Source organism: Emydura macquarii, unplaced genomic scaffold (genome assembly GCF_026122565.2).
Source record: "Emydura macquarii macquarii isolate MOO-44397 ecotype Brisbane River unplaced genomic scaffold, CSIRO-AGI_Emac_v2 contig_1876, whole genome shotgun sequence".
In the NCBI taxonomy this organism is placed as follows: domain Eukaryota; kingdom Metazoa; phylum Chordata; order Testudines; family Chelidae; genus Emydura; species Emydura macquarii.
The window spans coordinates 7767613-7791435 of NW_027132013.1; the positions used below are offsets into that span (position 1 = coordinate 7767613).

Consider the following 23823-nt stretch of genomic DNA (forward strand, 5'->3'; position numbering starts at 1 on the left):
TTATCAAAAACCATGAGTCAGACTTTAAAAGAAAAAAGCTTAGCTTAAAAATTGTGAGTGAGTTTTATAAAATAATAAAAGATCTTTAAATTTGCCTTCTGTTTTTTTGAACCATTGTGGTTCACATTTTTAAGTAACCATGAGGGGTAGGAATTTCAGTGGTGCTAGTTCTCACAATTTTATAGTATAAAAATATGTGGTGCTTTTCTTAAAACCCCAGCTTTTGGAGTAACATAATTGTGTGAGAATCACAGCTTTCACTGGGGAAAAAAAGTTTATAGCCCTCATGGATACAAAGTTTGGATAAGTTTTAAAAATGGGAATCCTAAATGTTCAAAAACTAGAATGCAAATTGCCTTCAAGTTTCATCATTTTAATTTTTTATTATTATTTTAAAATCTCATTATTTTTAAGCCACTCTCAAGATTTAATGGGGCCTGACATTATTTTTAAATACTTGGGGTTGGCAGTACTGATTTTTTAAAATTAGAACTGAGGTTCTCACAGGTAACATGACTTCAGGACCTGGGGCTTAAAGAAAAAACACCAAATATGAGACTTGCAATTAATCAAGACTCGTTAACTCTCAACCATCAAACATTTTGAGATCTAGCCATCATTGGTTAAAACCTCAGACCATAGTGTAATGTGTTGGCTTCTGTTTATGTGCATGACTTCCTTCTACTGGATGTAACCAGATCCATTCATCAGTGTACTAGCTTGTTGTTATTTCATCCTATATTATGTGGCCATTAAAGATGAATGAGGTAGTGTTGAAGTCAATGTAGATTTACACCAGCTGAGAATCTGACCCATAAGCTTTAATGCTTCTACCAGCTAATGAAGATTCCCCTTTAGCTTAAATGGTAAGTAGTAATCATACTTTGAGATCTACAGATGAAAAGTTTTGTACAACAGCAAAGTACTTTACAAAGGAAGTTAAGTATTCATATTTCCATTTTGCACCTGAGGCAGTTGAGGTACAGAAGTGAAATGACTTGCCTAAGAATTTCCAATGAGTCAGTGACATAACCTGAAGAAAAGAACCCAGGGCTTCTCTTTCCCATGCTGGTGTCTTTTCTCTTGAAACACATAGCCCCACATATGTGTGTACTGATTTATTTTTCCCATACCGTGTGCCTGTGGCCACCCAGTGTGTATCTGTGGCCACGCATCATTGCAACAGGCACAAAGTTAATGACACCTTAGGAATAGTGGTGCAATTAGTGCAGAGATTTTCAGGAACCGTCATTAGGCACTTGTAAACATATCTGACAAAGGCATCAACTACTTAATTGACTCATTCTTCAAAATTCCAAACCATTTCTTCTCCTCCTGCACCTGTTAAATTAATTGCTGACAAAGGAATATATCATTTGTTAGCTTTAAAAACTGTTTAATTCCTTTAGGCTATTCTCTGAGTCTACTTGTTCATGGACCAGGATGCCGAAACCTCAGGTTCTAGGGAGCTATGATTCAAATGTATTAAAGGTGAGGATGTTGGAGTTAGGACAGGCTACAGGAGATTGTGACTGGAAAGAAATGCAGATAATTCAACATCTTTATTATGGTAGTGCCTGTGGAGAACTAAGTTTGGGGTCCCATTGTTCTAGACACTGTACAAACACAGAGCAATAGGTGGTCCCTATCCTAAAGAACATAAGAATGGCCATACTGGGTCAGACCAATGGTCCATCTAGCCCAGTATCTTGTTTTCTGACAGTGACCAATGCCAGGTTCTTCAGAGGGAATGAACAGAACAGATCCATCCCATCGCCCATTCCCAGCTTCTGGCAAACAGCAATTCCTGCCTATCTGGCTAATAGCCATTGATGGATCTATCCTCAATGACTTGCTAGAGAAATAAGCTAAATGCAAAGGAAAGGAAAGGAGGTGAAGGGGACAGGGCAGGGTAAGAGAGGCACCGGTACAGTGAAGTTGAGATGAAGAGACTGGGTGTGGGGAGGGTTGGAGCAAACAGCCAATCAGCAAAAGGCTGAGGAAGTCCAATCAAAACTCTAGAAAATTCTCTTAATGGCCAAAAGATCAAAGGTCTTTGGCCTCTGCTTCTACGGACTGGAGTCTCTGGAACTGGCTTGTTCCTCTCTGCAGTCCCCATGGTAGTGGGGAAGGAGATTATTCATCCACTAGTTAAACCCTCACACCACCTCTCATCTGGGCTCCAGTCCACACATGGACTTCAAGGGCTTTACATCAGTCCCCAAGTGGGGAGAATATCTCAACAGTTGCCAGGGCTACTGCAGCCCTGCAGTTTCAGTGTAGCAGCTGTGGAGTGGATCCAGAGCTGCTCCGTAACCCTATAAGCAAGAGTCAAGCCCCTACAAGCACTTCCTGTCATGCAGTTCATTTACAATTTGTATTCACTAAAAAATTATGCTGTGTTAGAACAAGTCCTTGAAGAATCATATTAAATAAGATGATTAATGGGACTTTACAGATAGGGTTGAACCAATGAGCTGACTTCTTTAAACAAGCTTAACTGTATGAAGCTCCCTGTGTTGTTATTGTCAACATCATCATTAGCATCATAATTATATGTTAGTATGAGTCAGCAATCCAGAGGGGAATTTCCAGTAACTCATCCCAGTGACAAGAACTATGCCCATGCCATGTGCTGTCCCATGATAGCCTCACCAAAAATCCCAGGCTGCACCATTTGTTGTAGTCTCAGCTGCAGCAAAATGTGATAGTTTATTAAATCTGTTCTATGTTCTAAATCATCCTTTTTCCACCAAGCTCTATGCATTTGAGCCCTTTGACATTTTTATTGTAAATTCAAGGAGTATAAAATAATAGAATCTTATATTCTCTAGCCAATATTCTCAGAAATGATTTTTTATGTGTCAGTGATAAACCTGAATAAAAAATACCAGCCACTCACCAGAACTTGCACATATCTATTCATACTTCCTCTGCTTGTACACTATAGAGATGGACAGTTGCAGGTCCTCCCATTTGGACTTGTATATATAATCCATATGCTTGCACTGCGGTATTTAGTAGTGTAACCCTTCTGTCAAGTGTTGATGGCAGCACAAAAAAAAAAAAAAAAAAAAAGGGTCAGGTTCAATTTTCTTTTCCTTAAAGAAATAACTACCACCATCTCAATCAATCACCCAGAAACTGGGAAACTATATACACCCCCCTGGGGGCCCTTGCTGGGCATTACTTCCCCGTGAGCAAACAGTGATTCCTCTTAGAGGGTGATAAATAGAGATGGAGGGAACAGAATGAATTTGGGAAAGCCAGCAATTAATAAATTAATCAATTCTATGAGGTAAGGCTTCCAGTTCCTCAGGGTGCCTTAACTAGAGTCCCAACCTCAGTTCTCCTGAGTGAGTGGCTGTTGCATTCCAGCCACTTCCATCCTCTCTAGCTCCCCACTCACCATTAGCTGCCCTGGATTGGAGAAGTCCAAGGATGCTGGCAGGCCAGGCTCTCTGGGATTGCTTCAGGTGGGGGTGATTCAGCTTTAATTGCTGGGTAGAAAGGCCTGCAGCACAGTCCTTTAGATAGGCTGCTGCTCTCTCTGTCACTGCAGCCCAAGCTGCTTCAGCTTTACTCCAGCTACCACCACTCTGTACTGTCTGGCATCTTGAAGCTGCTGCATCCACTCTGTGCCATCTGCTGCCTCAAAATCAGCTCTCCATTGTCCGCTAGCAGTCTCAGCTCACCTTAGCACTTAGAGAGAAATCAGTGATGTGTAGGACACTTGACAGTGTTCACCATGCAAAGGGGCAGGCCCAGGGGAAGATAGGAGCCTTTTCATCACACTCTTTTTCTCTTCTCATCTCTACCCAAGCTTTGCCCAACTGTGCCTGACAGTAGTCATATTCAGGGTGACCCCAGGCTATTTCATTTATTATTCTTGTATTTCCCAATGAGGCCAGTAGCATTTTATTGCCCCCAAACAAAAAAAATTAATCAAAATGCCCCAAACTGTCACAAAACTATATGCAAATGAGGTGTGGCCCATTCAGTCCATTTCCTTTGGTCTCCAACAAATGCCAGCTTTCTGCCCATTTTTTGTTCTCAAGCAGCTCTTGAGAGGGGATGTTCTTCTCCCATTTCACCAACAGGTGATAACAGAGAACTTTTTACTTTCTAAGGCTTCAGGTCATAAGGCTTACAGTAGTGTAAATAAGTGGGTTGGGGGTGGAACAGTGGGATGGCTACATGATTTCATTTTTTAGTTTTGTGTGTGGAGGGTGATTCTACCAGACAGACTAGAATCATCCAGAAATTGGGTGTAGCAGGCAGTAGGGATGCTCATTAGCTCTTTGAAGGTACTCTGGTGACCTCCATTATGGGAAAACAGCCTGATAGAACACAACCAGTGTCATTCTCTAAGAGTGGAACCAATAGAGACTCTAGGGGAGTGGGAGGAGTTTATAAATAGAAGTGGGAATCATCTCAGAGGACTCAGTGTAAGGAGAAGAAGGGTTTAATGTGAGGATAATGTTGCAGGGATTTTGCTGATTTTGTAGGGCTAGGCTCCCTACTCCCACTAAAAAGGAGATGAGAATTTACCACAGGCTGTACAAATTGCAGACTGTCCTTGCGAAAACTCAAAGGGAGTTTTGAAGGAGACAGTAGAACTATCAACTGGTTCCTAATTTCAGGGATTTGGCATGTCCTACAGAATGTCTCTATGCCATTCCATTGAGACCAAGGTAAACTCTTTCAAAAAAGCATGTATCATTATATTTTGCATAATATTGTTAAAGATGTGTTGTATTTTGCATTTATTTTGCATTTGAACTTGTGGTAATAATAAGTACTAAAAGTTGGACGGGAACCCTTTGGAAGTATTGACTGTAAACAAGAGTTGTTTTTGACATTATTCACAATTGTTTCAAGGGTTATATGTAAATTGTTATGTATGCCATGAGAGAGAGAGAGAGAGAGAGATTTTTCCTTAGAGACTTTGTCCTTCTTCTCTTAATTTAACTCTGTATAATATAGAGAGATATAACTAAAAAAGACTAATCTGTGATCTGAGCCACAACAGACATGTAAGCTGAAAGTTCAGGAAAGGGGAGAGGAACATTCTACTTAACAGAAGCATAGTGTTTCCCCATAATTAAAATGCAAAAGAGGCTTGGCCCATTCAGTTAATTTCCAAAGTGATAGAGATGGGAAGGATTTGCCGTAATGCTTTAATATTAGGTTAAATCACAGGTGGTGAAGAATACGAGTTGTTTGTGAGGGAAACTGTTATGTGCAGTTATTGGGTGCTTTTGAGAGATAGAGGCTAGAACTTGGTCATGTGGAATTTCCCTTCTGGTCACACAAGAGAATTTGTAAAACCAGGTGTCAGGTTACAAATTGTGGACCTGATTATCACCTGACAACAGTGTAATTTCTCTTGACATCAGTGGAGTTATTCCTGATTTATACCCGTGTGAGTGGAGACTCAGGCTTTTTCATTGTTGTAGATGCTCAGCCCTATTACTAGACTACAGAGGTTCCAAAAAGCATTCAAGTTTCAGTATGTTTATCTGAAATAAACCTCCAAACCAAATGAGAGCCATCCACCACTAATGAATAGGTGTGGATCCCACAAGGTTATGGAAAACCAAAACCATGAGTTTTCTGAAAGTGCTAAACATATTTCAATAGGTACACAGCACATTGCAAAATTGGGATCTGATGGAAAACTCAAGGATTCCTACTGACTTTAATAGTCTGTGGATCAGACCCAAGGTGTTTGTTGTTATGCAGTGAAAGTTTGTTGTTGCAGAAACACACTCCAATCTAAATTTCTTTCATATTTCTTGACACTCCATAGTTTTATATGCTTTTTTTTTCTTGTGGTCTGTGAATTTTGAGGTAGTTGTGTGTGTTTGAACTACACATACAGTCACACACACATATACAAATCAACTAGCTCCTGAAAAAATAGTCACTGTGTGCTGCATTTCTCCCATGATTTTAAGAGAGGCACCAGTGTTCTATACATATCACTCATATGCTTCTAGATATTCCATACACTTATGAAAATAATTATTTACAATTTATAAAAAAACAGAAATTAAGTGCACTATGGGCTTTATAAACAAGTAAGAGGACAAGATACTTGATATCATACAGACAACACACAGATAAAGGAGGGTGTGCCTTCTTTCAGTTTCTTTCAATTTCACATTTTCATTTTCCCCCAAATATCTCTTGAATTCCTATCTTTTGCATGGAAAAAATCTTCTGAAGTGTCTCTTTTATTGCTTCTGTAACTCATTTGTACTTTATTATTTCTCTGGTGTTTCACAATATCTTTGGAGCAGAGAATGTACCTGAATCTAGGTCTGTAATTTGTAAATTAACAGGGCTATATCAGGGCCGAGTCCTGGAAGGTGCTGAGCACCCTCAGTGCCCACTAAAGAATGATGCTCCAACATCATGGGGATAAGCACAGCATGAATGGTTAAATAGGTGGTCAGCTTTTTGGAGAATTGGGATCTAAGCACTTTATCATGTAGTCTTAAACAATGCTGTAAGTTTATTACTACAGGTGGCGCCACACAATAGACACTAAAGATTGAGTTCACCTGAAGATGCCTCAGTTCTTTTTTTCAGGGCTGTATTTGCAGAACATAACTATTAGTAAGTTAATAAAAACTACCATGATGAGATGAAGAATTTAGCTGGCTGATCTATGTAGCACTATACCTGAAATCACCAACTGTGTTGTTTGGAATAATTGATTCATTTAAATTATCAAAAGAGGACAGCATACAACCAAAGTACTCATTAGAACACAGACACAGCTTTCCCACTAAACCTGTACTTTCTATAATGGTAAGAAAAATATATGGGTGAGACATAACTGCCATGTTCCCTTTAATTCTATGTCCACCCCTAGAGCTGCCCATTAAAATAAAAAAACCTGATGAAACATTGATGTGTTAATATCCTCTATAAACTGCTCCTTATTAGCATCATGGGCCTTTTTTAACATTTCAGTAAACTTGCAAAATCAATAGCTGTCAGTGGAAGTGATACACCACTGTGCAGGAGGCCAGCCCATTTTGGGGGTGTAAATGGGACAAAAATAGTGCATAGGGCTTGTGCTGGCCCTCTGGACAAGGGTGCATTTACCTGATATAGCTATGTGTAAAGAGATGTGCTTGTCTCAGTGAAAGCCCTCAAAGGCATTGTTCCTGATTGAGACCCAGTCTGGAGAAGTTTTAAGCCCTCTCGGTTCCCTTGCTGTGGAGCAAGGCACAATTCAGCCCTCAGTGTACTTCATTAAAATAAAGGAATGAATGTAAAGACACCTTATACTACCTGACTTATGACATTTATTTTTAAATCAAATTATTAGAATAGTCTAGCCAATTTTCAAATAATGGTACTGCGAAACACTAGATACAGAAAGCCTTCAAACCAGAAACATGTAGTAAAAATTATCGAGGGGGTCGGGGGGTGAGTCTGATCTTGCAGTTTTTGCATTGGTAATATACCTGCAAAGTAAGATTTACCACAAATGAATTCCAGCTAAAGCCTTGTCATCACACCTCTAGCTTTCTTCAACCATAGGCAGGCTCCTATTTCAACTCACTTGTTAAAACCGCAGTCTGTGTAGTCTAAGAGGGTCTAAGTTAAATTCCTGACTGGAGTCTCTCTCTCCATAGGTTGAGCCAGTTTCCCTGCCTGGTCACTGGTTGGCAGTCACAACATTAACCAACACTAAAAATCCTACAGAAGTTAACAGAGTGATACAAAACAACTTGAAACATATTTTGCTCCACTTTGTTTGGAAGGAAAGTGAAAAACCTTGTCTTGCCTTAACAAGGCCAGCATTAAAGAGCAAAGATTGACAGTTTTTTATAGCAGCAATATGCTTTCATGGAGAGGGTATTGAAATTTACTTGTTTTAAGTTCTGTTTCAAGTAGAGATGTGTTAGTGCACTTTCTCCATCTAGTTGAAAGATTTTTTTTAGATAGTCTGTCTATAAACCAGCAGACAATTTAGTGGTTGTCTTGCTTTTGTGCTCTGCAGTAAATTCTTATTGGATGCAGTGAGATAGAGAGGGTCCCATTTAAAATAATGAGGAAAATTCAGAAAGCAATTTTTTCCTGAAGAGAGCGAGAGCGAGCGCGAGAGCGAGCGCACCACTAGCACCTATGGGAATCGTAAGACGGGGATTGTAAGCCTTTTTCCAGCTGTCTCCTCAATACAGGGCAGATGGACTTCACAAGGTGCAAACTTAAGGATCCTATAACTCAACAATCCATTAAATAAAATAATATAAAACATTTTTAAAAATTACTTTGTCTTACTTAGCAACATCCTGAAACATTGACTTGAAAACATGGGCCATCCCAATTATTATACGTCACTTTCTTTTTAGGGTATTTTCAAAGTAAGTTCTCACTGAAGCGCTCACTGCTAAAGGAATGTGCTGCATCTACACTACTTTTTCTGAGATGTATTTCAGATAGATACACTTTGGAGGTAGCCACTGTGTAGCTCATGGGGATGGTAATGGTTACAGAGCTTTTTGTCTTTGTGTTACATGTGTCAATCCAGCTCTAGTTAGTAGTTACTTGAGAGATGCCACCCTCTGATGGTCACAGTACCACCATCTGATGGTCACAGTGCCAGTTGGAAAAAAAAAATCTGAGATGTATGGGAACCATTAATTTACTAGGTTGAGTGTTTCTCGATGACATACAAATAGGAGACCAGATCATAAAGCCATTACTTAATCCTGTCTCAGTCAATACTCAGGCAGTAGAGTCAAAAGGAGTTTTGCCTGAATAAGGACTTCCTGATTTTCAGGGATGTTGAGCACCTGTAGTTCCCCCTGACTTTGAATGACATTGTGGCTTCTCAGCACTTCTGAAAATCAGGTCACATGGGCTGAGAGCAGAACTTTTAAAGGTATTTAGGTGCCTAAGGATACACCAAGATAGTCACCAAGTGGGATTTTCAAACATGCCTAGCAGTTAAGTACTAAGTGTTAGGTGACTAGCCACTTTTGAAAATTTTACTAAGCGCCTACCTGCATCTTTAGGCACCTAAATACTTTTAAAAATCTGCCTCTAGCGGACAAATCCCACTCTCATTGAAATCAATGGTAAAACGCCCATTGTCTTCAGTAGGAGTAGGAGCAGGTCTTATGTAAGCAGAATTGATCCAATTGTAACCAGCCAAATAACTTCCTGGTATTGAATACCTCTGAATAAAAGGGATGGGTCTGCCATGTTCCGAAAGAGAATTTTAGTTTACATTTATATGATGTTTGATAGTCTGCAAATGTGTGGTTTTTGGCCTTCTTTTAAAAATGGGCATGAAATTGTACATTCTGAGCTGCCACAGATTTGCCATATGTCTTAGAGCTACAGATACCATTCATGAATCATGAAAACCAAAAGGGAAACGCATGCATTTTTCAAATTATTGTAAGCTTTTAGGACCTCACTGACTGCAGACTAGACATCGAGTAGCTTTTGAGAAACTATCAAGGGGAATGTGCTCAAGTTCTACAGTGCAGTCTGACTGCATTAGGAAAAAATGTCTGGAGGTAACCGGCTAAGAATTAAATAATACACTATTCATGTTTGAGACTTATTCTATAGAGAGCAAAATAGAGGGTCTTGAAGCTTTCTGTCTAAGTGAACTGAATCAAATTTTATTTTCTGTATGTTATTTAAAGGGTGTTTATGTGCATATGATATGTGTGCTGGGGTAGTGGCACTGCTGACTGCTCCTGAAAATTAGAGATTGGCAACTACCAACAGGCTATATGGTGTCCCCTCTGCTTCCCACTTGTTCCCAGGGGTGGTGATTTACTGTTGGCACAAGCTGCCTGTGCCAGCAGTAAATTACTACCCCAGCATGCCAACTTAGCTGCACTGGCAGACATGTTGAGGAGGTAGAACCCAGCTTTGTTCATTCTCTGTACTGCCATGCACTCAGGGTGAGAAGGAAGCAGATATGCAATCCCTTGTCTCTGTGGGCCCAGATCCTAGATTTAAGTAGCCCTTGTTGGGCAGCTTTACCGTTACTCCCCTGTACAGGTGTTCAGTCCACTGCACAATCTCAGTCATTTTATTAGTGAGAATATCAGGCTCAATTTCATGATGTTCTTTATCACCTAAAAAGATTCCGACTGGAATATCCATATTCTCCACTTTACACCTCCTTCTGACCGCGAAACCATGTGGTGAAGTCAGCCAACATCATTCTGAATAAGGAGGAATTGTTTGGGCCAAACTGAGTCTTTGGAGTCCACCAGTTCTGTTCCTTCCATCATCTGAGGAAATGACTGTTCTCATAAACACAAGGCTATTTCTTCCCTGGTCCCCAAAAGAAAAACATGTATCCTTTGTAACACAAGAACCGTCAAGTTAAAATGTGTTTTCAGCGTATGGAACTCTGTCCGTATTTTGAAGCAAGAAACCGAGATGGACCAAATATAGAATTCCCCTGCCAAACTGAGGAAAACACAGATCGGATACCAGAGATCCAAGTAGTGATCAAGAAAAAAAACAGTGTATGATATACTTTTGAAAGTAGCCAGCCAAGTTATTAACTTCTTGTGAAGAGGTCCAGAAATGGGTTGAAGTTGTATTACCCAGCACTTATGTCAGTCAGTCATGATTTAGTGTCATTCCAGGAATACTAGTTTTGGAAATCCCATCTTCTGGAAGGGAGTACTGCATGCATGGCCTCTAAACATGAAATGAAGATCTAAATAGAAAAATATATGAATAAATGAGGAAAAAAAGCAGAATGCTCTAATTTCAGTTCTATGGGAGGAGAAGAGAGGGAGACAAAGACAGAGCAAACCTTCAACTTGGGAGCAAAGGCTTTCCTCCTGGTTGTGGGAGTCTGGGTGAAAATTTGGGATTGAAGGGCATATACTAGCTAGGCATCCATTACCTGGTACCAAAACAGTACCATATGCTTAGGTGCAGTGAAACTGAGTCTGAACAAAAACAAAATATTTTGTTTGTTGCCAGTCCGTGCTAAACTTTTTAAAAAAATTTAAAATAAAATTGAAGGAAATTTCTAAATGAAAAGTCATTTTGAATCAAAAAATTAAAATGGCTTTTTTGAACCTATTAAAAAGAAATGCTTAAACTTTTTAGATGTTTTTTCTAACACAAACAATTTGGAAAAACCAACACGAATTCAAAAAACCTTTTGGTGCAGCCAAATCTTCATTTATCACTGGGGGAAGAAAATTTTGGTCTCAAAATTATGCCTTGCTCCAGTGACCTGTACAGAATATGAAGATCTGCCTTGTCTCATTCAAATACTTCTAATTAAGAGTGAGAATTAGGCCCTGAAAGCTGAAGCGTAATTGTAGTACTGAACATGTTCTTTATAATGAACCAGATACCAAGCTCAGTTTTTACCCAGATAAACTCCAATTAATTTCAATGGGAGTTTCTCTCAGTAAGAGAGAATGGGTCAATGACAGTATCCTAATACATAATCCTAACTGTAGATTTAGTAGTATAACTATGTCTGTAGGAGTCAGCAGCATGAATATGTCTCAGGGGTTGTTAGAATCAATCGTGGATTCTGCTTTAAAAATCGAAATGGAATGACTAGTGTTGTTGACTATCTGCTCAATTCTTGCTGCTCCAGGTGCTGCTTCCCATTTATCACAGACTGACTTTTTTGAGAGGTTCTAGAGTTAGAACAGAGGTAAATATTCCAGTCATATTCAATATGTTGCAGCTAATAATGAGCGAACAACAAAAAAGTTAGGATTTTCAGCTGAACCTCACATGAGCTACTTGTAACCTCGAGTTTGTAAATCTTATAATTAAATCTGACATTTCTGGTATTTACCATCATGCCCAAACTACTTTTGTACATTTGAGAAATATCTGTGATATTTCTTGTAATATTTCATTACATTGACTTCTATCTGTCCTAAGTACTTTCAAGAGCGGAGTCAGACTTACACTTGCTGAGGATTTCATCCAGTAACTCAGTACAGCTCCACTGACTTCAGTCAGTATAGATCCATTCACTTAAATTAGCATGCCTCCTGAGGATCTGGATCATTTACTTGGGGGGGGAAAAAAAAAAAAAAAAAGTCAAGGCCATAGCATAGCATGTTGTGTCACAAAGTCATGATCAAAATCTTGAACCTTTCCAGCCAAGAAGTCTGTTAGCATGGCTTCCACTGCCTTACGTGATGTGTTATCGTTGAAACCAAACTGAGGCCTGGTCTACACTACAAAGTTATGCCGACGTAACACACTGCTATGTTGACAAAATTTCCCCACCTCTGCAAGAGGCATAGCACTTAATTTGACATAGTCAATTTGATGTAGTAGCAGCATAGGCACTGCATTGCTTACATTGACTTTACTGGCCTCCATGAGGTGTCCCACAATGCTCTGTTGTGACTGCTCTGGTCACCACTTTCAACTCCACTGTCCAGCCACCAGGTACACACGAAACAGTCCCTCTCTGTTAAAGACCAGCGAACTTTTGAATTTCCATTTCCTGTTTATTCCGCATGGAGAGCTCACCTGCCCAGCTGATCATGACGGCTCCCTCACTCAAACATGCTCCTGCCTGCAGTACACAGGAGATGCTGGAACTCCTTGGTCTGTGGGGAGATGAGGCTGTGCAGGCACAGCTCCCAGTTGTGGCAACATACGAGCAGATCACTCTGGGCATGGGTGAGAAAGGCTACACCAGGGATATGCAGAGGTGCTGCGTGAAAATCAAGGAGCTTCGTCAGCAATACCAGAAGGCAGGGAACAGTTGCTCTGGTGCAGCACTGCAGACGTGCCACTTTTACAAACAGTAGCCTTAATTTGTCAGGCATCATTGCAATACACAGCAAAGCAGCATAAAGATCCCGTCTGTACCTGGATGCTTGCACCAGCTTGTCCCCTGGCCACCTCTGTGACCCTCAGAGACCATATTAGCTATGATCACCTATGGGAGATGGTGGTAGTTTTCATTTCAAATGCTTGAAATGCAAACACTTTTGCCTGTGACCTGCCCCGCCCCTCTTGTGATTTTTTTGCCCATTCCTCCATGCTTTAAAATACATGGCCGTACTTTGGGTGGGAAGGATTGGCACTGACCACAGGAACTGCAAGCCTCGGTTGTAGGGATATGTGTCAAGGGCTGCCCTCTGGAACCCATTCCTTCTGTCTGGGACAGGTGTAGGGTCCACCTCTCCCCAGTGTCTCAGGCTCCATGGGATGCTTTTATCAATGCCTGGATCTGGCTTCCATACTGGGCAGAGAGCGGTTCCTTAGGTGCCGGAGAGTGGCACTGGCAATCAGAGAGAGGTGGGGAAGGGAATGTTCCAAAGCTTGCATTTGGGGTGAGGGAATGCTGGTCCCCATCTACCAGACAACATCTATGTTACAAAGGGGAGGTGACATGGCCCCATGACTACCTCTGGTTCCACCGCAGCTTCTCCCCTCCGTGGCTAGTTCAGACAGTTCATCATCCTTGCTCCTGAGTCATACTCACCATGTCTGGGACAGCAAATCGGTCAATGAACAATTGTAGAAATGAAAATGTTCAGCTTTAAACTTGTATGGAAATAGGGGAGTGATTTTTATATAGCAATTGGGCATTAGACTCTGGGTCTGCATGGACAATGGCTTATTTGTGCTTGGCATGTTTAACAGCTGAACGTATGGACTTTAGCTCTTCCTGCACACCGAAGAAGAGACTGTCCCAGATAAGATGGAGATGAAAGAGAATGTGTCATGAAATGTTCACTGAGACAATGAATGCCTCTGGGACAGCAGCCACCAACCAGAAGGTGTGGAGGATTGCTCTCTGAAAAAAGGAGCATGGACATTATGAGCAGAAAAGCAGCCTAGGAGAATGAGCATAGCACACAGTAGGAGCTGCTGGGATACCACAGACAGGAAGAATGGGTGCCAGAGGGCAGCCCTTGGCATGTGTCTCTGCAGCCTGCCTAACCGAGGCTTGCAGTTCCTGTGGTCACTGCCGATTCTTGCCAATCATGTTAAGGCATCTGGGTGACCTTCAAGAGAAACACCTTGAGGCTCAACTCACCCTGCAGCATGGCATTCCTTCCAACATTGCCATGCTCCCTCTCCCGCACACTCACTCATTCCAATAGGCGTGGGGGCACAAAGAAATATCTCTTACACTCAACCATGGGGCAGGGTGCTCAGTATAACAGCTGAATGTACAGTGCTGAATGCCAGGCAAGACCTTATTATTTTCTTTTCCCCTCTCAACTGTATTCCACCCTCTCTCCAAGGTTTAATTATTTATCAAATCTTTGTGTCTATTACATGTGTGCAATAAAAGTTCACGTCTTGAAAATGAAATAATCTTTATTAATTCAAATCATGGTGGAGGGAAGGAGAGACAGGGAAACTGAGAGATGGGAGTATGAGTTCGACTTCAAACACAGCTGGAGCTGTTCATAGAATCCAGGAGTCCTGGCTCCTATCTCCTCCATGCTCTAAGCACTAGCCCACACTCATGGCAGCCAATGCTTTGGCCCCCAAGAGGGATCAGTTGCTGGGTCGCTGACCATTCCCCATGCATAAAGCACACCCCCGCCTCCAACATTGTATAATGAGGGGCAAGGGGACGAATGGGTGTATGTGGTGGTCTGTCCAGCAATCACTTGGGAGGTGGTTCTCGTGGTGGTAGATGATGAGGGCTGGGAGTCCTCTTCAAAGAAAAGTAAGAGATGTTTCCAAAATAGCAGTAATAGATCCACAGCAGTCACAGCAAGGTTCAGACTAGGGGTAAGCATAATACAGATATGCAGCGAACATTACTGTGGATCATTAATAAAATGGGTTTTCAAAGTCTCCCTGAGATGCAATTCTCTGTGCTGAGCTCTTCTCATAGCTCTGGTTTTTTTGGGTTTTTTTTTTTGGATGCTCAAAATTAGTAGACAGCCTATCCACCTCCATGCTCCACTCCTGTGGAAACTTCTCTCACTTAGCTTCACAGATATGTTGAAGCACACAGCAGTCAGCTATAACCTTGGGGATATTTTTTTCAATTAAGTCTAATCTAGTGAGCAAACTGTGCCAGCAAACCTTCACACAGCCAAAGGCACATTCAACTACCATTCTGCACTGGCTGAGCCTATTGTTGAACTGCTCCTTGCTGCTGCCCAGGTGTCCCATGCACAGCTTCATGAACCATGGGAGTAAGGGGTGGGCTGCATCTTCCAGGATGACTATTGGCATTTCTACATCAATGTTGATTTTGTGATGCAGAAAGAAAGTCCCTGCTTGAAGATTTCTGAACAGTCCTGTGTTCTTAAAGAAGTGTGCATCATTCACGTTCCTGGACCATCGCATGCTGATGTTGGTTATATGCCTCTGATGATCTACCAGTGTTTGCAACACCATAGAAAAGTATCCCTTTCTGTTTATGTACTCTTTGGCAAGGTGGTCAGGTGCCAACTTAGGGATATGTGTGCCATCTATTGCCCCACTGCAGTTAGCAAACCCCACTGTGGCAAAACCCTCCAGTATGTCCTGTACATTACCCAGAGTCATTATCCTTCATAGCAGAAGGCAAGGAATGGCCCTGTAAACCTGGATCACAGGAAGCCCAACAGTGGATTTCCTACTAAATTGATTCCCCACTGACTGGTAGCACTGTGGCATTTCAAGTTTCCACACAGCAATCACCACTTGCTTCTTCACTGCCAGAGCAGATCTCATTTTAGTGCTGTTGTGCTGCATTGCTGGGGAGAGATATGCACACAGTTCCTGGAAAATGGCCTTGTGCATGCGAAAGTTCTGAAGCCACAACTCATCATCCAACACCTGCATAATGATGTGATCCCACCAGTCAGTGCTTGTTTCTCGGGACCAGAAATGGCACTCCCCTATGTTCAGCTGCTGTGTGACTGCGTTGTTTGGTTCCATGACTTCCAGCAGGGCTACTTGTAGAACATTTCCACGTTCTGCGTGGCAGTTCCTCTCACAGCTCTGGAAATACTGTAGGATAAGTCACATGATCTTTGCAGCACTCACTACAATGGTGCACAGCTGAGGGGGTCCATGCTTCTCTAGAGATGGCATATGCATGGCTATGCCAGCATTTTAAAAAAAGGTGCAAAATATTAAAGGCTGCAGATGGAGTCAGGGGATGTAGCAAACTACATCATGGGACATTGAAGCCATATTCCCAGTCACTACTGCAAGATTTTCTTCCCATGAGGCATTACAAGTCCTTCCTAAAATCTCTTGCGGTGAGTTGCACTGTGGATAGCGATCCACGGTGCATTGCTCTAAGCATTGTTGCAAGGGCTGATAATGAGGACATGCTCCACTGACATGAGGCTGTGGTGTGGACATGCACACCTGACTTAATTACTGCAGCAGCTGGATGTTGACTTAGCTGAAGTCGACTTAAGTTTTTAGTGTAGACATGCCCTGAGTATAAAATGCTTCTATTCTGATTTAGGAGTATTTTACAGCCAGTTTATAACCCAGTTCAACTGTTTATACAAGACTGAAGGCAGTGGAGAATCAGGACCTGAGTATCTGAATTATTTTAGGTCCTTTCATGCTACAAAATATTCATATCTATGTTATCAACTTCCCAATTTCCCTGTCGAGCACTGACAAAAGGGTGGTACTAGGTGATGGAGCAACTTCTGCATTTCCTGCTAGCATTCCAAATGACTTTGGAATGGATGGATGTAACCAAGAAAAACTGAATTAAAAACAGAAAAAAGTGTTAGAAAGCAAAAATTCACACACAACTGATTAAACTAGCTGGAAATAGTTGTATCTGATGTATATTAAAACTAACAGTGAACTGAAATACCTACTGGCTGGAGGGGGGAAAAAAGCACATCTCTTGAGCTGAGACTATATCTTATAAGCCATTTGCACAGGGTAAAATATGTCAAGCAAAATAAAACTAGAGATACACATTGCTAAAATCATTATTGCACACACAGTCTTTCTATCAGAAGTCTCCCTTAGTGCTAGTTTGCAGTTGAAAGGCTGCAAAGTCATACATTATTTAAGGACAAAAACACTGGCACATCAATGAAATGTTCATAGCCACTGGAGCAATTTACTCACAGGTGCCCCTGTTTGCTACTGTTCCAACTTGACGGCTGAAAGACACTTTCAGCTCACTAAGTAGCTGACATTTACAGCTTATAGAGCACTGAGACATATCCTTTTAATAACTCAAGGCAAAGGTTAGGCTTATATTAAACAGGAATAGCATAAGTTTTACCTTTAGTTTAATGGTTGCTACATTAAATTGTTTCAAGTTTCCCCCATCTTGTGGCTTGTCTACACTAAGATGATAATTCAAATTGATGTAGGGTGTGAATTAAAAGCAGAATAGTGGTTCCTGATTAATTCTCTGAATGGATTCTCTTATTCCAGAACAGAAGTGTCATATTCTGAAGTAGCTTAACCTACTTCCAGCCTAATATTAGCGTAGGTGATTATATTTGCTTTTGCTAAATTCCTGTTATCGGGTCATGTGGATACCAAATTCTTCTTACCATTCATCCTAAGCAATTAGTATTGTGCATTATTAAGCAGCTGCTCCACTCCCACCCAAGAAATGGCTGTTTTTCAATGGTAGGTAAAGTAACTCCTATGTATCTCATAATTTCTTCATAGGATATTTTGATAATTACTTAGTATTTTCAAAGCACTTTCAGATCAATGATAAAAAGTTGCTGTAAGTGGGCACAATTATTTTATTTAAAATATTTGTGAAAAGGTGTCATGTTACGGTTTTTTTTTTTTAATTTTTTTTTATTTCTTAAAGCAAAACCTACATGTCAGGCTTTCACTACTTGACAGTGCTATTTTAAACCGTTCAAAAGAGGACTTGTAGCAGGGGATGTGTGGAATACCATATAATTAAAGAGTCCAGTCCTCCCTGACTTCAGTATACTTATCTGACTGAGTATTAGACATGTGAGTGAGGCCTGCAGCATCAGACATATTCTTGATAACTGGAACATTTTCAACAGGACAATGACTGGATGTATATTGATCACTTGGCTACTGTCTCATCATACACCTGTTTCATCAAAGAAAATACATCTGCTGCTGTGCCTGATTTGTAAGGTACATCATCACTTCTGAAATGCTAACAGTCTGTAACAGGGTGTGCTGAGTCAGTTGCTCAAATTCCCACCAGTATACATTAATTGGGACCTGACTGAACACAGGCAGTTGGCAGAGGGTACCAGTTAACAGAGTAGAGATCTGCTGAGGGGCTAATTGAGTGGAAGTAACCCCAGCATCTGGGACTATATAAGCAGACAGGAAAGAAGTGCCGGGAAAGAGAGTAGGTAACCTAAAGGAAGGCAGGAGTATGTAGGACACTGGCTGCTGCTGATACCGTATCCTTTCCCATAAGCAAGTGGGAGAAGCTGGCTACTGACTGTAAATAACACTTCATGCTATGGCCTACTGATGGGATATAATAAAGCACAGTGGTGGTTAAGAACACCTGGAGCTGTGGTTGTCAGTTACTGAGGCTAGAAAAGTCTTTCAGGGGAACACACCATGACACAGTCTAATGCACAAGTGGGCAATCATTTTCACAGAGAGGCCGCTCTACGAATTTTGGTAATTCGTTGAGGGCCTTTGCCATTTCTGGCTTCCTGTCACATGACCAGAAGCCGGAAGTTCAGGTAACAACCAGCCAAAAGCTGCCTGAAGTTCTAGAGTACCTTAAGCAGAGCGTGAGCAGGAGAAGTAATGGATTGGGTGGGGCTGCTTTCGCCCCTGCATGGGAGGCCAGACAGATGAGCTGGATCCAGCCTGTGGGCTGTATTTTGCCCACCCTGATCTAATGGGATGCCAGTCATTTCAAAGGACATTGCAAATACTTGCCACACGAGCAAAGACTGCTGTAATGAGGCTTAAAGATCCCTGTACTTCTGTGAAACTTTTACAAGATTCTGTGATATATTCCATGTTCATGTACAGAATTTCTACATAATTTGTGCAACAAATAAATATGGGTGTCTCTTATTATGTGAAAATAATAATACTTCACACTTTTTATACCACTTTCCATCTAAGAATCTAAAAGTATTTAAATACTAATGAATTAATTCTTATCATACCTCTGTGTGGTAAGTGTTATATCCATTATGGGGGAACTGAGGCAATTCAGTGGTCTGTGAACGCTAGAAGCAAATATCTCTAATAGCCAGCAATGGGACACTTGATGGAGAGGCTCTGGGTCAGTACAGAGAATTCTTTTCCATGTGTCTGGTTGGTGGGTCTTGCTGAAATACTCAGGGTGCTATTGACCACCGTATCTGGCCTCAGGAAGGAATTTTTCCTCTGCTCAGATTGGCAGAGACCCAGGGACTTTTTTTTGCCTTTTCTGAAGCATGGGGTCACTTGTAGTTTTAAACTAGTGTAAATGGGATTCTCTGTAACTTGAAGTCTTTAAATCATGATTGAAGGTCTTCAGTAATGTAGCCAGAGGTTATGGGTCTATTACAGGAATGGGTGGGTCATGTTCTGCAGCCTGCAATGTGCAAGTCAAAATAGATGATCATGATGGTCCCTTCTGTCCTTAAAGTCTATGAGTCTGAGTCAGTAGCATAGTCAGGAATAGAAACTATGAGATTTGATTCTATGCTCTGTACAAGAAAAAATGCTTTGTCTCTGTTTTTCTGCACAATTTATACCTTAAATGCTTCTTCATTAAAGTTAGTGGAATAATTCAGAAAAAGAAAGGTTTTGCATAACAAATGCAAATCACAAGCTTCAAAATATTAGCTATAAAAGTGTCTCAATCTTTATAAATAAGGCAGTGTAAATGTAAATGATTATTTTCCATATCATGCAGTAATGAAGATAGTCCAGGGAGGAAGTGAAGATACCTGACATTAAGCAGGCAAAAGCTGACACACACAGAAGCCAATTTTACTAAGCAGGTGTGTTGTAAAGGAGCTTATAGAGGGTTCACATACAGAAAAATAAAGTTGAAGAAAATATTCAATATAGAGGAGTGAGTGGGACAGAAATCCACAAGTTTTATTGTCATTGCATTATAGAAATACTATACATACACAGAATCTGGATCTGCTCACTTACAGCTCAGTTGGGGTAAATCAAGAATAATTGCACTGAAGTCAGTGGACTTACCTTACACAGATGTAAATGTGGTGTAAAGGAGAGGAGAATTAGACCCATAGCTTATAACAACAAACGTGTTGCAGACACAAAATTCAAATCTGGATCCAAACTTTCCCAAAGTTTCAGGATGTTCACATGTGGAGTTCTAGTTTAGCAGCATCAAAATGTATCCAGTTTGGTGGGACATAACATTAGAAGACTTCTCTTCTAACCAGATGATATGTAGAGTACATTCCATAATAATGCCACTTTAACAATCTTGTTTGGAGAGAATACTAGTAAAACATCCATATGTGTCAAACAGGGAACTTTTCCATCGTGGATTGGTTTAAAAATGTAAGAAAATATCATAACGTGCCAGAGAAAACTGTCCTCTCCACAACAGATGCTGTATGCTAAAAAATACATGTGAGCATCATGTACTTCTACAGCAAAGTATATAAATAATTAAACACACACACACACACAAAAACTGTTGAAGGAATGTTAAGGTTGCAAAGCCAAACATTCAAAATTTAGGAAATGCCAGAATTAAAACGGTCAGTGCAAGTGACTTCAATGGGATTATTCACATGATTAAAGGCAGTAGGAATGCTCTCTCTCGCGCTCTCTTCATTAATTCCCACTCTCCTCTTTCTTCCTCTGTTCCTTAACGCATCCTATTCCCTTTCTTCCGTGTGCCTTTTTTACTTCCCCTTTTCCAGGGCTTTAACTGATCTGAGGCTTCTTCTCTCTTACCATTGCAGAAGGAAGTCCCATCGATAGATCCACCTGAGCTTTAATAACAGCTCTGTTAAAATGTGCTTCCCATGTGCTTTTAAGCATCGGACAAGAGAAGCTACTCATGCTTAGGCAGCTGTGCCTAGGTTATTGAACATCTTGCCTTCCTGACCCTTTGCTGATCTCAAGCTCATATGTAGACTAGGTCCCCCAGACGATATCCTTATGCTGTCTATATCTTCTTCTGTGCTATCCTGTGTATCTGGAACAGCTTCTCAGTTAAAATAATGGTAACATTAAGTCAAGCTCTCACTCTCTTCATAAAACCCATCTGTTCTGAGATGCTTTGCAGTTAGAATGGCCACCTGCCACTCTATAATTGTATTGCATTGTTTTGTATCATTCTGTCTTTGCCCTTAGATTGTTAGTCCTTCAGGGTTGTGAACCATTCCTTTATATCACTGCTGTCCTGCTGTACTGTGTTATGTAAACATATTGCATTGCATAAATAATGCACAATTAATTATAATGTAATGGGAGAATATCTCCTTGAGAAATTCCTAATTTCACAAATATCCACACACAAAAATAAATCAATCTCTTTTAACAAAAAGCTCTTCAGAAATACAATCTTGGATTTTTGGTGGCTTCTACAATTCTGTCACTTGATCAGGGAGCTTAACAGTTTCTTATCAGCCAGTGCTTTGCCTGGGACATTGTTGCAAAATAGCTGCCAACAGCAATTGCATCTTCAGTGAACTTTGCTTAGTAAGTGTTAGGCCTCATGGCAACTTCTGAAGACTAGGAAATATCACTTCTGTCCTGGCCAATATTTCCTATCTCAGAAAAAACCGGTTGTATTGTGCATGAGTAAGTTTTACAGGGTTTGTCCCATTTATGAAAATGACCATCAACGTCTTTAATTTTCAAATCATGGTATACATTTATAACTATCATAGATTTTGTTTTTATTGACACTGAAACATAGATGTCATTTGAAGGACATACGTATGCTACTAAAACTAAAGAATGAGACACTAATATACATTACGAAGCTCCTGAGTAATCAAAGTTCAACATACTGTCACTTCTGTCAGACAATAGTTGAAAAGCAAATTGGTTTTTTTTTCACTTGATGTCAGTTACTTGCCTAAATCTTAATATCTTTTATTTTAATCAGCCTGATTGTAATTGAAATTGTGATCACTCAAAATATTCATGACACTTCGCAAACCACAAACCCAGTTTCATTTTACAGTTTGACACAAAACATGAAACAAGGTTAACTTCCCAGTTTGGGGGTTGAATCGTGACCATTTTTGGTGGACCAATAGCTAAGGAGATTTTTTAAAAAACCACACAGGTGAACCCCCACTGGTTTATTACACTGAACATATGTGACAAACAAACTGTGATGATATGGCTGGTATAATGTGCTTACTGCTGTTCTTGAATAATGTAATCAGTGCAAACTTTTTCTAATAAAACTCTGTAGCCCCCATGCAACTAGATATTCCCCTTATACTGAAACTTGGTTCAATATATAAAAAATCATGAACATAAAAATAGTTTAGATTTATTTAATTCTGTTCTAACATAAACAGTATAATTTGTGATGTGTTATAGTTAATTTGCTCCTTTCATGCACATCAAAATAGGGTTTTTTTTACTAAATGTGCTTTCTTTATTCATTCTTTATAGTAAAAAAGATGCAGCAAGAGTATAATGTTTGACTTTGCCCAGGAGACCACAAGAAAGGCATTTTAGAGACCATGCAAAGTTTGGGCCCAAAGGTTACAATTTTATTATAATTAAAAAAAAACAAACCTGTCTGTCTACCTGACTGAGAATTTCCTAGAGCCTCTTATAGTATATAATAAATAAGAGAGACAGTTCACTTAAGTTGTGGAACCTTTGTGGTTCTTAGTATGGCTGGACAGAAAATAAGATTTCTATCTCCTCCAAAAAATTTCAGCTATAGAGACCATCTCTGACTCTTTCTCAATTTCTCTTGTTGGAACAGTTCCATTTTGTATAAATACTTTAATCTTTATTGGGCTAGAGAAAGTGACTGACTTTATAGCCCAATGATAATGGAACTCGCCTAGGATATGGGAGACCCAATCAAGCAATGCAAGGACATGAGTCTTGGTCTCACATTCTAGTTGAGTACCCTATCTATTGGGCTATTGGCTATCAACAAACCAATGGCATGCTAATGACACTCAACTATTGTTCCTATTCTTAACTGATGCAACCACTGCCACTACTAAAATGCCAGGAAGCCTTCAAAAAATTAGCTCATAGTTGAAGAGAAGCTGATTCAAACTGAATCAGGCAAGAACAAAGTGACGCTGGCTGAAAAAGAGAAATACTTTGAAGAAATGGTCAAGATGATGTTTCCACCTTCCATCAAATGCCTACAGCCTCCATTCATCAAAGCAAGCCTTAGAAACCTGTTTAACTCCTCAGTAAACTTGGATGCTTAGGTGGCCTCTGGTCCTGAAAATGCCTTCTTTCATCTCCATCTTGCTAGGAAACTTTGTTCCTTCCTTCAGAACAAGAACCTGGCTCCAGTAGTCCAAGCAATTGTCAGCTCCAGTCTGGATTACTGTTACTCACTATATCTGAAGATGATGCAAAGGTTTCAGCTGGTACAGAATACAATTGCCTGTCTTCTCCATGGCTCAAGCCACCATGAGCACATCAGACCTGCGCTCAAGTGCCTCTGCTGGTCCCCAGTCAGTTTCTGATGCTAGTTTAAGGCCTGGGTCCTAATTCTTAAAGCAATTAATGGATCAAGCCACTACCACATCAAGGACTGAATTTCAATCTCTGAAACACTGTGACAGCTGCACTTCTCTGTGGGCAATATAAATAACAAAGCCGAGGATGAAGCATGTGAGAGCAGGGAACAAAGCATTCTCAGTCAAGGCGATCTGGTTATGAATCTATCTTTCAGACGTGATCAGGTGAATCCAG

The 23823-nt window shown here is 40.5% G+C and overlaps 1 long non-coding RNA gene across 1 annotated transcript in view; it reads left to right on the forward strand.

Annotated features, from left to right (window-relative positions):
• Positions 1–4562: 4562 nt before the first annotated feature.
• The window catches only part of LOC137159629 (uncharacterized), a 36624-nt gene continuing 17363 nt past the window's right edge, over positions 4563–23823 (forward strand). Inside the window, exon 1 of the long non-coding RNA XR_010921673.1 lies at positions 4563–4694. This is a non-coding gene — a long non-coding RNA (uncharacterized lncRNA). The remainder of the gene's footprint in view (positions 4695–23823) is intronic.